We start from the raw sequence: 15,333 nt of genomic DNA, 5'->3' as shown, positions 1-15,333 counted from the left end.
ACGTGATTCAAACGCGGAAAAAACCCAGGGGCTTGCCAACAAGTTTGCGAAACGGCGAAAGTATAAGCCAGATGCGCGCATATCCCAGACCTGACCCAGACCTAACCGGTGTTATCCTCTAAAATATTGATCGAAACCAGGTTTAATTGACTGCTTCAGTGAATTACCACATTACTACGTGTTTCAAACACGGAAAAAACCCAGGATCTGGCCAACAAGTATGCGAAGAAGGCAAAATCATGAGCGAGATGCGCGCATATCCCAGACCTAACCCAGACCTAACCGGTGTTATCCTCTAAAATATTGATCGAAACCAGGTTTAATTGTCTGCTTCAGTGAATTACCACATTACTACGTGATTCAAACGCGGAAAGAACCCAGGAGCTTGCCAACAAGTTTGCGAAAAAGGCGAAAGTATAAGCCAGATGCGCGCATATCCCAGACCTAACCCAGACCTAACCGGTGTTATCCTCTAAAATATTGATCGAAACCAGGTTTAATTGGCTGCTTCAGTGTGTTACCACATTAATACGTGATTCAAACACGAAAAAACCCCAGGATCTGGCCAACAAGTATGCGTGGAAGGCAAAATCATGAGCCAGATACGGGCATAACCCAGACCTAACCCAGACCTAACCGGTGTTATGCTCTAAAATATTGATCGAAACCAGGTTTAATTGACTGGTTCAGTGTATTACCACATTACTACGTGATTCAGACACGGAAAAAACCCAGGATCTGGCCAACAAGTTTGCGAAAAAGGCGAAATCATGAGCCAGATGCGTGCTTTTCCCGAACCTATCCCAGACCTAACCGATGTTATCCTCTGAAATATGGATCGAAACCAGGTTTAATTGACTGCCTCAGTGTGTTACCAGATTACTACGTGATTCAAACACGAAAAAAACCCAGGATCTGGCCAACAAGTATGCGTAGAAGGCAAAATCATGAGCCAGATGCGGGCATAACCCAGACCTAACCCAGACCTAACCGGTGTTATCCTCTAAAATATTGATCGAAACCAGGTTTAATTGACTGCTTCAGTGAATTACCACATTACTACGTGATTCAAACACGGAAAAAACCCAGGATCTGGCCAACAAGTTTGCGAAAAAGGCGAATGTATAAGCCAGATGCGCGTATATCCCAGACCTAACCCGGACCTAACCGATGTTTCCTCTAGAATATTGATCGAAACCAGGTTTAATTGAATGCTTCAGTGTGCTACAACATTACTACGTGATTCAAACACGGAAAAAACCCAGGATCTGGCCAACAAGTTTGCGAAAAAGGCAAAATCATGAGCCAGATGCGGGCATAACCCAGACCTAACCCAGACCTAACCGGTGTCATCCTCTAAAAAAATTGATCGAAACCAGGTTTAATTGACTGCTTCAGTGTGTTACCACATTACTACGTGATTCAAACACGAAAAAAACCCAGGATCTGGCCAACAAGTATGCGAAGAAGGCAAAATCATGAGCCAGATGCGGGCATAACTCAGACCTAACCCAGACATAATCGGTGTCATCCTCTAAAAAAATTGATCGAAACCAGGTTTAATTGACTGCTTCAGTGTGTTACCACATTACTACGTGATTCAAACACGGAAAAAACCCAGGATCTGGGCAACAAGTTTGCGAGAATGGCGAAAGTGTAAGCCAGATACGCGCATATCCCAGACCTAACCCAGACCTAACCGGTGTTATGTTCTAAAATATTGATCGAAACCAGGTTTAATTGACTGATACAGTGTATTACCACATTACTACGTGATTCAAACACGGAAAAAACCCAGGATCTGGGCAACAAGTTTGCGAAAATGGCGAAAGTGTAAGCCAGATACGCGCATATCCCAGACCTAACCCAGACCTAACCGGTGTTATCCTCTAAAATATTGATCGAAACCAGGTTTAATTGACTGCTTCAGTGTGTTACCACATTACTACGTGATTCAAACACGGAAAAAACCCAGGATCTGGCCAACAAGTATGCGAAGAAGGTAAAATCATGAGCCAGATGCGGGCATAACTCAGACCTAGCCCAGACCTAACCGGTGTTATACTCTAAAATATTGATCGAAACCAGGTTTAATTGACTGCCTCAGTGTGGTACCACAATACTACGTGATTCAAACACGGAAAAAACCCAGGATCTGGTCAACAAGTGTGCGAAAAAGGCGAAATCATGAGCCAGATGCGTGCATTTCCCGGACCTAACCCAGACCTAACCGGTGTTATCCTCTGAAATATTGATCGAAACCAGGTTTAATTGACTGCCTCAGTGTGGTACAACATTACTACGTGATTCAAACACGAAAAAAACCCAGGATCTGGCCAACAAGTTTGCGAAAATGGCGAAATCATGACCCAGATGCGGGCATAACCCAAACCTAACCCAGACCTAACCGGTGTTATCCTCTAAAATATTGATCGAAACCAGGTTTAGTTGACTGCTTCAGTGAATTACGACATTACTACGTGATTCAAACACGGAAAAAACCCAGGATCTGGCCAACAAGTTTGAGAAAAAGGCGAAATCATGAGCCAGATGCGTGCATTTCCCGGACCTAACCCAGACCTAACCGGTGTTATCCTCTAAAATATTGATCGAAACCTGGTTAAATTGACTGCTTCAGTGTGTTACCACATTACTACGTGATTTAAACACGAAAGAAACCCAGGATCTGGCCAACAAGTATGCGAAGAAGGCAAAATCATGAGCCAGATGCGGGCATAACTCAGACCTAACCCAGACCTAACCGGTGTTATCCTCTAAAATATTGATCGAAACCAGGTTTAATTGACTGCTTCAGTGTGTTACCACATTACTACGTGATTCAAACACGAAAAAAACCCAGGATCTGGCCAACAAGTTTGCGAAGAAGGCAAAATCATGAGCCAGATGCGCGCATATCCCAGACCTAACCCAGACCTAACCGGTGTTATCCTCTAAAATATTGATCGAAACCTGGTTTAATTGACTGCCTCAGTGTGGTACCACATTACTACGTGATTCAAACACGAAAAAAACCCAGGATCTGGCCAACAAGTATGCGAAGAAGGCAAAATCATGAGCCAGATGCGGGCATAACCCAGACCTAACCTAGACTTAACCGGTGTTATCCTCTAAAATATTGATCGAAACCAGGTTTAATTGACTGCTTCAGTGTATTACCACATTACTACGTGATTCAAACGCGGAAAAAACCCAGGGGCTTGCCAACAAGTTTGCGAAACGGCGAAAGTATAAGCCAGATGCGCGCATATCCCAGACCTGACCCAGACCTAACCGGTGTTATCCTCTAAAATATTGATCGAAACCAGGTTTAATTGACTGCTTCAGTGAATTACCACATTACTACGTGTTTCAAACACGGAAAAAACCCAGGATCTGGCCAACAAGTATGCGAAGAAGGCAAAATCATGAGCGAGATGCGCGCATATCCCAGACCTAACCCAGACCTAACCGGTGTTATCCTCTAAAATATTGATCGAAACCAGGTTTAATTGAATGCTTCAGTGTGTTACCACATTACTACGTCATTCAAACACGAAAAAAACCCAGGATCTGGCCAACAAGTATGCGAAGAAGGTAAAATCATGAGCCAGATGCGGGCATAACTCAGACCTAGCATAGACCTAACCAGTGTTATACTCTAAAATATTGATCGAAACCAGGTTTAATTGACTGCCTCAGTGTGGTACCACATTACTACGTGATTCAAACACGGAAAAAACCCAGGATCTGGTCAACAAGTGTGCGAAAAAGGCGAAATGATAAGCCAGATGCGTGCATTTCCCGGACCTAACCCAGACCTAACCGGTGTTATCCTCTAAAATATTGATCGAAACCAGGTTTAATTGAATGCTTCAGTGTATTACCACATTACTACGTGATTCAAACACGAAAAAAACCCAGGATCTGGCCAACAAGTTTGCGAAAATGGCGAAATCATGAGCCAGATGCGGGCATAACCCAAACCTAACCCAGACCTAACCGGTGTTATCCTCTAAAATATTGATCGAAACCAGGTTTAATTGACTGCTACAGTGTGTTACCACATTACTACGTGATTCAAACACGAAAAAAACCCAGGATCTGGCCAACAAGTTTGCGAAGAAGGCAAAATCATGAGCCAGATGCGCGCATATCCCAGACCTAACCCAGACCTAACCGGTGTTATCCTCTAAAATATTGATCGAAACCTGGTTTAATTGACTGCCTCAGTGTGGTACCACATTACTACGTGATTCAAACACGAAAAAAACCCAGGATCTGGCCAACAAGTATGCGAAGAAGGCAAAATCATGAGCCAGATGCGGACATAACCCAGACCTAACCCAGACCTAACCGGTGTTATCCTCTAAAATATTGATCGAAACCAGGTTTAATTGACTGCTTCAGTGTGGTGCAACATTACTACGTGATTCAAACACGAAAAAAACCCAGGATCTGGCCAACAAGTATGCGAAGAAGGTAAAATCATGAGCCAGATGCGCGCATATCTCAGACCTAACCCAGACCTAACCGGTGTTATCCTCTAAAATATTGATCGAAACCAGGTTTAATTGACTGCTTCAGTGTGTTACCACATTACTACGTGATTCAAACACGAAAAAAACCCAGGATCTGGCCAACAAGTATGCGAAGAAGGCAAAATCATGAGCCAGATGCGGGCATAACCCAGACCTAACCTAGACTTAACCGGTGTTATCCTCTAAAATATTGATCGAAACCAGGTTTAATTGACTGCTTCAGTGTATTACCACATTACTACGTGATTCAAACGCGGAAAAAACCCAGGGGCTTGCCAACAAGTTTGCGAAACGGCGAAAGTATAAGCCAGATGCGCGCATATCCCAGACCTGACCCAGACCTAACCGGTGTTATCCTCTAAAATATTGATCGAAACCAGGTTTAATTGACTGCTTCAGTGAATTACCACATTACTACGTGTTTCAAACACGGAAAAAACCCAGGATCTGGCCAACAAGTATGCGAAGAAGGCAAAATCATGAGCGAGATGCGCGCATATCCCAGACCTAACCCAGACCTAACCGGTGTTATCCTCTAAAATATTGATCGAAACCAGGTTTAATTGTCTGCTTCAGTGAATTACCACATTACTACGTGATTCAAACGCGGAAAGAACCCAGGAGCTTGCCAACAAGTTTGCGAAAAAGGCGAAAGTATAAGCCAGATGCGCGCATATCCCAGACCTAACCCAGACCTAACCGGTGTTATCCTCTAAAATATTGATCGAAACCAGGTTTAATTGGCTGCTTCAGTGTGTTACCACATTAATACGTGATTCAAACACGAAAAAACCCCAGGATCTGGCCAACAAGTATGCGTGGAAGGCAAAATCATGAGCCAGATACGGGCATAACCCAGACCTAACCCAGACCTAACCGGTGTTATGCTCTAAAATATTGATCGAAACCAGGTTTAATTGACTGGTTCAGTGTATTACCACATTACTACGTGATTCAGACACGGAAAAAACCCAGGATCTGGCCAACAAGTTTGCGAAAAAGGCGAAATCATGAGCCAGATGCGTGCTTTTCCCGAACCTATCCCAGACCTAACCGATGTTATCCTCTGAAATATGGATCGAAACCAGGTTTAATTGACTGCCTCAGTGTGTTACCAGATTACTACGTGATTCAAACACGAAAAAAACCCAGGATCTGGCCAACAAGTATGCGTAGAAGGCAAAATCATGAGCCAGATGCGGGCATAACCCAGACCTAACCCAGACCTAACCGGTGTTATCCTCTAAAATATTGATCGAAACCAGGTTTAATTGACTGCTTCAGTGAATTACCACATTACTACGTGATTCAAACACGGAAAAAACCCAGGATCTGGCCAACAAGTTTGCGAAAAAGGCGAATGTATAAGCCAGATGCGCGTATATCCCAGACCTAACCCGGACCTAACCGATGTTTCCTCTAGAATATTGATCGAAACCAGGTTTAATTGAATGCTTCAGTGTGCTACAACATTACTACGTGATTCAAACACGGAAAAAACCCAGGATCTGGCCAACAAGTTTGCGAAAAAGGCAAAATCATGAGCCAGATGCGGGCATAACCCAGACCTAACCCAGACCTAACCGGTGTCATCCTCTAAAAAAATTGATCGAAACCAGGTTTAATTGACTGCTTCAGTGTGTTACCACATTACTACGTGATTCAAACACGAAAAAAACCCAGGATCTGGCCAACAAGTATGCGAAGAAGGCAAAATCATGAGCCAGATGCGGGCATAACTCAGACCTAACCCAGACATAATCGGTGTCATCCTCTAAAAAAATTGATCGAAACCAGGTTTAATTGACTGCTTCAGTGTGTTACCACATTACTACGTGATTCAAACACGGAAAAAACCCAGGATCTGGGCAACAAGTTTGCGAGAATGGCGAAAGTGTAAGCCAGATACGCGCATATCCCAGACCTAACCCAGACCTAACCGGTGTTATGTTCTAAAATATTGATCGAAACCAGGTTTAATTGACTGATACAGTGTATTACCACATTACTACGTGATTCAAACACGGAAAAAACCCAGGATCTGGGCAACAAGTTTGCGAAAATGGCGAAAGTGTAAGCCAGATACGCGCATATCCCAGACCTAACCCAGACCTAACCGGTGTTATCCTCTAAAATATTGATCGAAACCAGGTTTAATTGACTGCTTCAGTGTGTTACCACATTACTACGTGATTCAAACACGGAAAAAACCCAGGATCTGGCCAACAAGTATGCGAAGAAGGTAAAATCATGAGCCAGATGCGGGCATAACTCAGACCTAGCCCAGACCTAACCGGTGTTATACTCTAAAATATTGATCGAAACCAGGTTTAATTGACTGCCTCAGTGTGGTACCACAATACTACGTGATTCAAACACGGAAAAAACCCAGGATCTGGTCAACAAGTGTGCGAAAAAGGCGAAATCATGAGCCAGATGCGTGCATTTCCCGGACCTAACCCAGACCTAACCGGTGTTATCCTCTGAAATATTGATCGAAACCAGGTTTAATTGACTGCCTCAGTGTGGTACAACATTACTACGTGATTCAAACACGAAAAAAACCCAGGATCTGGCCAACAAGTTTGCGAAAATGGCGAAATCATGACCCAGATGCGGGCATAACCCAAACCTAACCCAGACCTAACCGGTGTTATCCTCTAAAATATTGATCGAAACCAGGTTTAGTTGACTGCTTCAGTGAATTACGACATTACTACGTGATTCAAACACGGAAAAAACCCAGGATCTGGCCAACAAGTTTGAGAAAAAGGCGAAATCATGAGCCAGATGCGTGCATTTCCCGGACCTAACCCAGACCTAACCGGTGTTATCCTCTAAAATATTGATCGAAACCTGGTTAAATTGACTGCTTCAGTGTGTTACCACATTACTACGTGATTTAAACACGAAAGAAACCCAGGATCTGGCCAACAAGTATGCGAAGAAGGCAAAATCATGAGCCAGATGCGGGCATAACTCAGACCTAACCCAGACCTAACCGGTGTTATCCTCTAAAATATTGATCGAAACCAGGTTTAATTGACTGCTTCAGTGTGTTACCACATTACTACGTGATTCAAACACGAAAAAAAACCAGGATCTGGCCAACAAGTATGCGAAGAAGGCAAAATCATGAGCCAGATGCGGGCATAACCCAGACCTAACCCAGACCTAACCGGTGTTATCCTCTGAAATATGGATCGAAACCAGGTTTAATTGACTGCCTCAGTGTGGTACAACATTACTACGTGATTCAAACACGGAAAAAACCCAGGATCTGGGCAACAAGTTTGCGAAAAAGGCGAAATCATGAGCCAGATGCGTGCATTTCCCGGACCTAACCCAGACCTAACCGGTGTTATCCTCTAAAATATTGATCGAAACCAGGTTTAATTGACTGCTTCATTGTGTTACCACATTACTACGTGATTCAAACACGGAAAAAACCCAGGATCTGGTCAACAAGTGTGCGAAAAAGGCGAAATGATAAGCCAGATGCGTGCATTTCCCGGACCTAACCCAGACCAGACCGGTGTTATCCTCTAAAATATTGATCGAAACCAGGTTTAATTGACTGCTTCAGTGTATTACCACATTACTACGTGGTTCAAACACGAAAAAAACCCAGGATCTGGCCAACAAGTTTGCGAAAATGGCGAAATCATGAGCCAGATGCGGGCATAACCCAAACCTAACCCAGACCTAACCGGTGTTATCCTCTAAAATATTGATCGAAACCAGGTTTAATTGACTGCTACAGTGTGTTACCACATTACTACGTGATTCAAACACGAAAAAACCCAGGATCTGGCCAACAAGTTTGCGAAGAAGGCAAAATCATGAGCCAGATGCGCGCATATCCCAGACCTAACCCAGACCTAACCGGTGTTATCCTCTAAAATATTGATCGAAACCTGGTTTAATTGACTGCCTCAGTGTGGTACCACATTACTACGTGATTCAAACACGAAAAAAACCCAGGATCTGGCCAACAAGTATGCGAAGAAGGCAAAATCATGAGCCAGATGCGGACATAACCCAGACCTAACCCAGACCTAACCGGTGTTATCCTCTAAAATATTGATCGAAACCAGGTTTAATTGACTGCTTCAGTGTGGTGCAACATTACTACGTGATTCAAACACGAAAAAAACCCAGGATCTGGCCAACAAGTATGCGAAGAAGGTAAAATCATGAGCCAGATGCGCGCATATCTCAGACCTAACCCAGACCTAACCGGTGTTATCCTCTAAAATACTGATCGAAACCAGGTTTAATTGACTGCTTCAGTGTGTTACCACATTACTACGTGATTCAAACACGAAAAAAACCCAGGATCTGGCCAACAAGTATGCGAAGAAGGCAAAATCATGAGCCAGATGCGGGCATAACCCAGACCTAACCTAGACCTAACCGGTGTTATCCTCTAAAATATTGATCGAGACCAGGTTTAATTGACTGCTTCAGTGTATTACCACATTACTACGTGATTCAAACGCGGAAAAAACCCAGGGGCTTGCCAACAAGTTTGCGAAAAAGGCGAAAGTATAAGCCAGATGCGCGCATATCCCAGACCTGACCCAGACCTAACCGGTGTTATCCTCTAAAATATTGATCGAAACCAGGTTTAATTGACTGCTTCAGTGAATTACCACATTACTACGTGTTTCAAACACGGAAAAAACCCAGGATCTGGCCAACAAGTATGCGAAGAAGGCAAAATCATGAGCGAGATGCGCGCATATCCCAGACCTAACCCAGACCTAACCGGTGTTATCCTCTAAAATATTGATCGAAACCAGGTTTAATTGTCTGCTTCAGTGAATTACCACATTACTACGTGATTCAAACGCGGAAAGAACCCAGGAGCTTGCCAACAAGTTTGCGAAGAAGGCGAAAGTATAAGCCAGATGCGCGCATATCCCAGACCTAACCCAGACCTAACCGGTGTTATCCTCTAAAATATTGATCGAAACCAGGTTTAATTGGCTGCTTCAGTGTGTTACCACATTAATACGTGATTCAAACACGAAAAAACCCCAGGATCTGGCCAACAAGTATGCGTGGAAGGCAAAATCATGAGCCAGATGCGGGCATAACCCAGACCTAACCCAGACCTAACCGGTGTTATGCTCTAAAATATTGATCGAAACCTGGTTTAATTGACTGCCTCAGTGTGGTACCACATTACTACGTGATTCAAACACGGAAAAAACCCAGGATCTGGTCAACAAGTGTGCGAAAAAGGCGAAATGATAAGCCAGATGCGTGCATTTCCCGGACCTAACCCAGACCAAACCGGTGTTATCCTCTAAAATATTGATCGAAACCAGGTTTAATTGACTGCTTCAGTGTATTACCACATTACTACGTGATTCAAACACGAAAAAAACCCAGGATCTGGCCAACAAGTTTGCGAAAATGGCGAAATCATGAGCCAGATGCGGGCATAACCCAAACCTAACCCAGACCTAACCGGTGTTATCCTCTAAAATATTGATCGAAACCAGGTTTAATTGACTGCTACAGTGTGTTACCACATTACTACGTGATTCAAACACGAAAAAAACCCAGGATCTGGCCAACAAGTTTGCGAAGAAGGCAAAATCATGAGCCAGATGCGCGCATATCCCAGACCTAACCCAGACCTAACCGGTGTTATCCTCTAAAATATTGATCGAAACCTGGTTTAATTGACTGCCTCAGTGTGGTACCACATTACTACGTGATTCAAACACGAAAAAAACCCAGGATCTGGCCAACAAGTATGCGAAGAAGGCAAAATCATGAGCCAGATGCGGACATAACCCAGACCTAACCCAGACCTAACCGGTGTTATCCTTTAAAATATTGATCGAAACCAGGTTTAATTGACTGCTTCAGTGTGGTGCAACATTACTACGTGATTCAAACACGAAAAAAACCCAGGATCTGGCCAACAAGTATGCGAAGAAGGTAAAATCATGAGCCAGATGCGCGCATATCTCAGACCTAACCCAGACCTAACCGGTGTTATCCTCTAAAATATTGATCGAAACCAGGTTTAATTGACTGCTTCAGTGTGTTACCACATTACTACGTGTTTCAAACACGAAAAAAACCCAGGATCTGGCCAACAAGTATGCGAAGAAGGCAAAATCATGAGCCAGATGCGGGCATAACCCAGACCTAACCTAGACCTAACCGGTGTTATCCTCTAAAATATTGATCGAGACCAGGTTTAATTGACTGCTTCAGTGTATTACCACATTACTACGTGATTCAAACGCGGAAAAAACCCAGGGGCTTGCCAACAAGTTTGCGAAAAAGGCGAAAGTATAAGCCACATGCGCGCATATCCCAGACCTGACCCAGACCTAACCGGTGTTATCCTCTAAAATATTGATCGAAACCAGGTTTAATTGACTGCTTCAGTGAATTACCACATTACTACGTGTTTCAAACACGGAAAAAACCCAGGATCTGGCCAACAAGTATGCGAAGAAGGCAAAATCATGAGCGAGATGCGCGCATATCCCAGACCTAACCCAGACCTAACCGGTGTTATCCTCTAAAATATTGATCGAAACCAGGTTTAATTGTCTGCTTCAGTGAATTACCACATTACTACGTGATTCAAACGCGGAAAGAACCCAGGAGCTTGCCAACAAGTTTGCGAAGAAGGCGAAAGTATAAGCCAGATGCGCGCATATCCCAGACCTAACCCAGACCTAACCGGTGTTATCCTCTAAAATATTGATCGAAACCAGGTTTAATTGGCTGCTTCAGTGTGTTACCACATTAATACGTGATTCAAACACGAAAAAACCCCAGGATCTGGCCAACAAGTATGCGTGGAAGGCAAAATCATGAGCCAGATGCGGGCATAACCCAGACCTAACCCAGACCTAACCGGTGTTATGCTCTAAAATATTGATCGAAACCAGGTTTAATTGACTGGTTCAGTGTATTACCACATTACTACGTGATTCAGACACGGAAAAAACCCAGGATCTGGCCAACAAGTTTGCGAAAAAGGCGAAATCATGAGCCAGATGCGTGCTTTTCCCGAACCTATCCCAGACCTAACCGATGTTATCCTCTGAAATATGCATCGAAACCAGGTTTAATTGACTGCCTCAGTGTGTTACCAGATTACTACGTGATTCAAACACGAAAAAAACCCAGGATCTGGCCAACAAGTATGCGTAGAAGGCAAAATCATGAGCCAGATGCGGGCATAACCCAGACCTAACCCAGACCTAACCGGTGTTATCCTCTAAAATATTGATCGAAACCATGTTTAATTGACTGCTTCAGTGAATTACCACATTACTACGTGATTCAAACACGGAAAAAACCCAGGATCTGGCCAACAAGTTTGCGAAAAAGGCGAAATCATGAGCCAGATGCGTGCTTTTCCCGAACCTATCCCAGACCTAACCGATGTTATCCTCTGAAATATTGATCGAAACCAGGTTTAATTGACTGCTTCAGTGTATTACCACATTACTACGTGATTCAAACGCGGAAAAAACCCAGGGGCTTGCCAACAAGTTTGCGAAACGGCGAAAGTATAAGCCAGATGCGCGCATATCCCAGACCTGACCCAGACCTAACCGGTGTTATCCTCTAAAATATTGATCGAAACCAGGTTTAATTGACTGCTTCAGTGAATTACCACATTACTACGTGTTTCAAACACGGAAAAAACCCAGGATCTGGCCAACAAGTATGCGAAGAAGGCAAAATCATGAGCGAGATGCGCGCATATCCCAGACCTAACCCAGACCTAACCGGTGTTATCCTCTAAAATATTGATCGAAACCAGGTTTAATTGTCTGCTTCAGTGAATTACCACATTACTACGTGATTCAAACGCGGAAAGAACCCAGGAGCTTGCCAACAAGTTTGCGAAAAAGGCGAAAGTATAAGCCAGATGCGCGCATATCCCAGACCTAACCCAGACCTAACCGGTGTTATCCTCTAAAATATTGATCGAAACCAGGTTTAATTGGCTGCTTCAGTGTGTTACCACATTAATACGTGATTCAAACACGAAAAAACCCCAGGATCTGGCCAACAAGTATGCGTGGAAGGCAAAATCATGAGCCAGATGCGGGCATAACCCAGACCTAACCCAGACCTAACCGGTGTTATGCTCTAAAATATTGATCGAAACCAGGTTTAATTGACTGGTTCAGTGTATTACCACATTACTACGTGATTCAGACACGGAAAAAACCCAGGATCTGGCCAACAAGTTTGCGAAAAAGGCGAAATCATGAGCCAGATGCGTGCTTTTCCCGAACCTATCCCAGACCTAACCGATGTTATCCTCTGAAATATGGATCGAAACCAGGTTTAATTGACTGCCTCAGTGTGTTACCAGATTACTACGTGATTCAAACACGAAAAAAACCCAGGATCTGGCCAACAAGTATGCGTAGAAGGCAAAATCATGAGCCAGATGCGGGCATAACCCAGACCTAACCCAGACCTAACCGGTGTTATCCTCTAAAATATTGATCGAAACCAGGTTTAATTGACTGCTTCAGTGAATTACCACATTACTACGTGATTCAAACACGGAAAAAACCCAGGATCTGGCCAACAAGGTTGCGAAAAAGGCGAATGTATAAGCCAGATGCGCGTATATCCCAGACCTAACCCGGACCTAACCGATGTTTCCTCTAGAATATTGATCGAAACCAGGTTTAATTGACTGCTTCAGTGTGCTACAACATTACTACGTGATTCAAACACGGAAAAAACCCAGGATCTGGCCAACAAGTTTGCGAAAAAGGCAAAATCATGAGCCAGATGCGGGCATAACCCAGACCTAACCCAGACCTAACCGGTGTCATCCTCTAAAAAAATTGATCGAAACCAGGTTTAATTGACTGCTTCAGTGTGTTACCACATTACTACGTGATTCAAAAACGAAAAAAACCCAGGATCTGGCCAACAAGTATGCGAAGAAGGCAAAATCATGAGCCAGATGCGGGCATAACTCAGACCTAACCCAGACATAATCGGTGTCATCCTCTAAAAAAATTGATCGAAACCAGGTTTAATTGACTGCTTCAGTGTGTTACCACATTACTACGTGATTCAAACACGGAAAAAACCCAGGATCTGGGCAACAAGTTTGCGAGAATGGCGAAAGTGTAAGCCAGATACGCGCATATCCCAGACCTAACCCAGACCTAACCGGTGTTATGTTCTAAAATATTGATCGAAACCAGGTTTAATTGACTGATACAGTGTATTACCACATTACTACGTGATTCAAACACGGAAAAAACCCAGGATCTGGGCAACAAGTTTGCGAAAATGGCGAAAGTGTAAGCCAGATACGCGCATATCCCAGATCTAACCCAGACCTAACCGGTGTTATCCTCTAAAATATTGATTGAAACCAGGTTTAATTGACTGCTTCAGTGTGTTACCACATTACTACGTGATTCAAACACGGAAAAAACCCAGGATCTGGCCAACAAGTATGCGAAGAAGGTAAAATCATGAGCCAGATGCGGGCATAACTCAGACCTAGCCCAGACCTAACCGGTGTTATACTCTAAAATATTGATCGAAACCAGGTTTAATTGACTGCCTCAGTGTGGTACCACAATACTACGTGATTCAAACACGGAAAAAACCCAGGATCTGGTCAACAAGTGTGCGAAAAAGGCGAAATCATGAGCCAGATGCGTGCATTTCCCGGACCTAACCCAGACCTAACCGGTGTTATCCTCTGAAATATTGATCGAAACCAGGTTTAATTGACTGCCTCAGTGTGGTACAACATTACTACGTGATTCAAACACGAAAAAAACCCAGGATCTGGCCAACAAGTTTGCGAAAATGGCGAAATCATGACCCAGATGCGGGCATAACCCAAACCTAACCCAGACCTAACCGGTGTTATCCTCTAAAATATTGATCGAAACCAGGTTTAGTTGACTGCTTCAGTGAATTACGACATTACTACGTGATTCAAACACGGAAAAAACCCAGGATCTGGCCAACAAGTTTGAGAAAAGGGCGAAATCATGAGCCAGATGCGTGCATTTCCCGGACCTAACCCAGACCTAACCGTTGTTATCCTCTGAAATATTGATCGAAACCAGGTTTAATTGACTGCCTCAGTGTGGTACAACATTACTACGTGATTCAAACACGAAAAAAACCCAGGATCTGGCCAACAAGTTTGCGAAAATGGCGAAATCATGACCCAGATGCGGGCATAACCCAAACCTAACCCAGACCTAACCGGTGTTATCCTCTAAAATATTGATCGAAACCAGGTTTAGTTGACTGCTTCAGTGAATTACGACATTACTACGTGATTCAAACACGGAAAAAACCCAGGATCTGGCCAACAAGTTTGAGAAAAAGGCGAAATCATGAGCCAGATGCGTGCATTTCCCGGACCTAACCCAGACCTAACCGGTGTTATCCTCTAAAATATTGATCGAAACCTGGTTAAATTGACTGCTTCAGTGTGTTACCACATTACTACGTGATTTAAACACGAAAGAAACCCAGGATCTGGCCAACAAGTATGCGAAGAAGGCAAAATCATGAGCCAGATGCGGGCATAACTCAGACCTAACCCAGACCTAACCGGTGTTATCCTCTAAAATATTGATCGAAACCAGGTTTAATTGACTGCTTCAGTGTGTTACCACATTACTACGTGATTCAAACACGAAAAAAACCCAGGATCTGGCCAACAAGTATGCGAAGAAGGCAAAATCATGAGCCAGATGCGGGCATAACCCAGACCTAACCCAGACCTAACCGGTGT

This window comes from Colletes latitarsis, unplaced genomic scaffold, assembly GCF_051014445.1.
Source record: "Colletes latitarsis isolate SP2378_abdomen unplaced genomic scaffold, iyColLati1 scaffold0013, whole genome shotgun sequence".
Classification (NCBI taxonomy): domain Eukaryota; kingdom Metazoa; phylum Arthropoda; class Insecta; order Hymenoptera; family Colletidae; genus Colletes; species Colletes latitarsis.
This window is presented reverse-complemented; position numbering follows the sequence as displayed.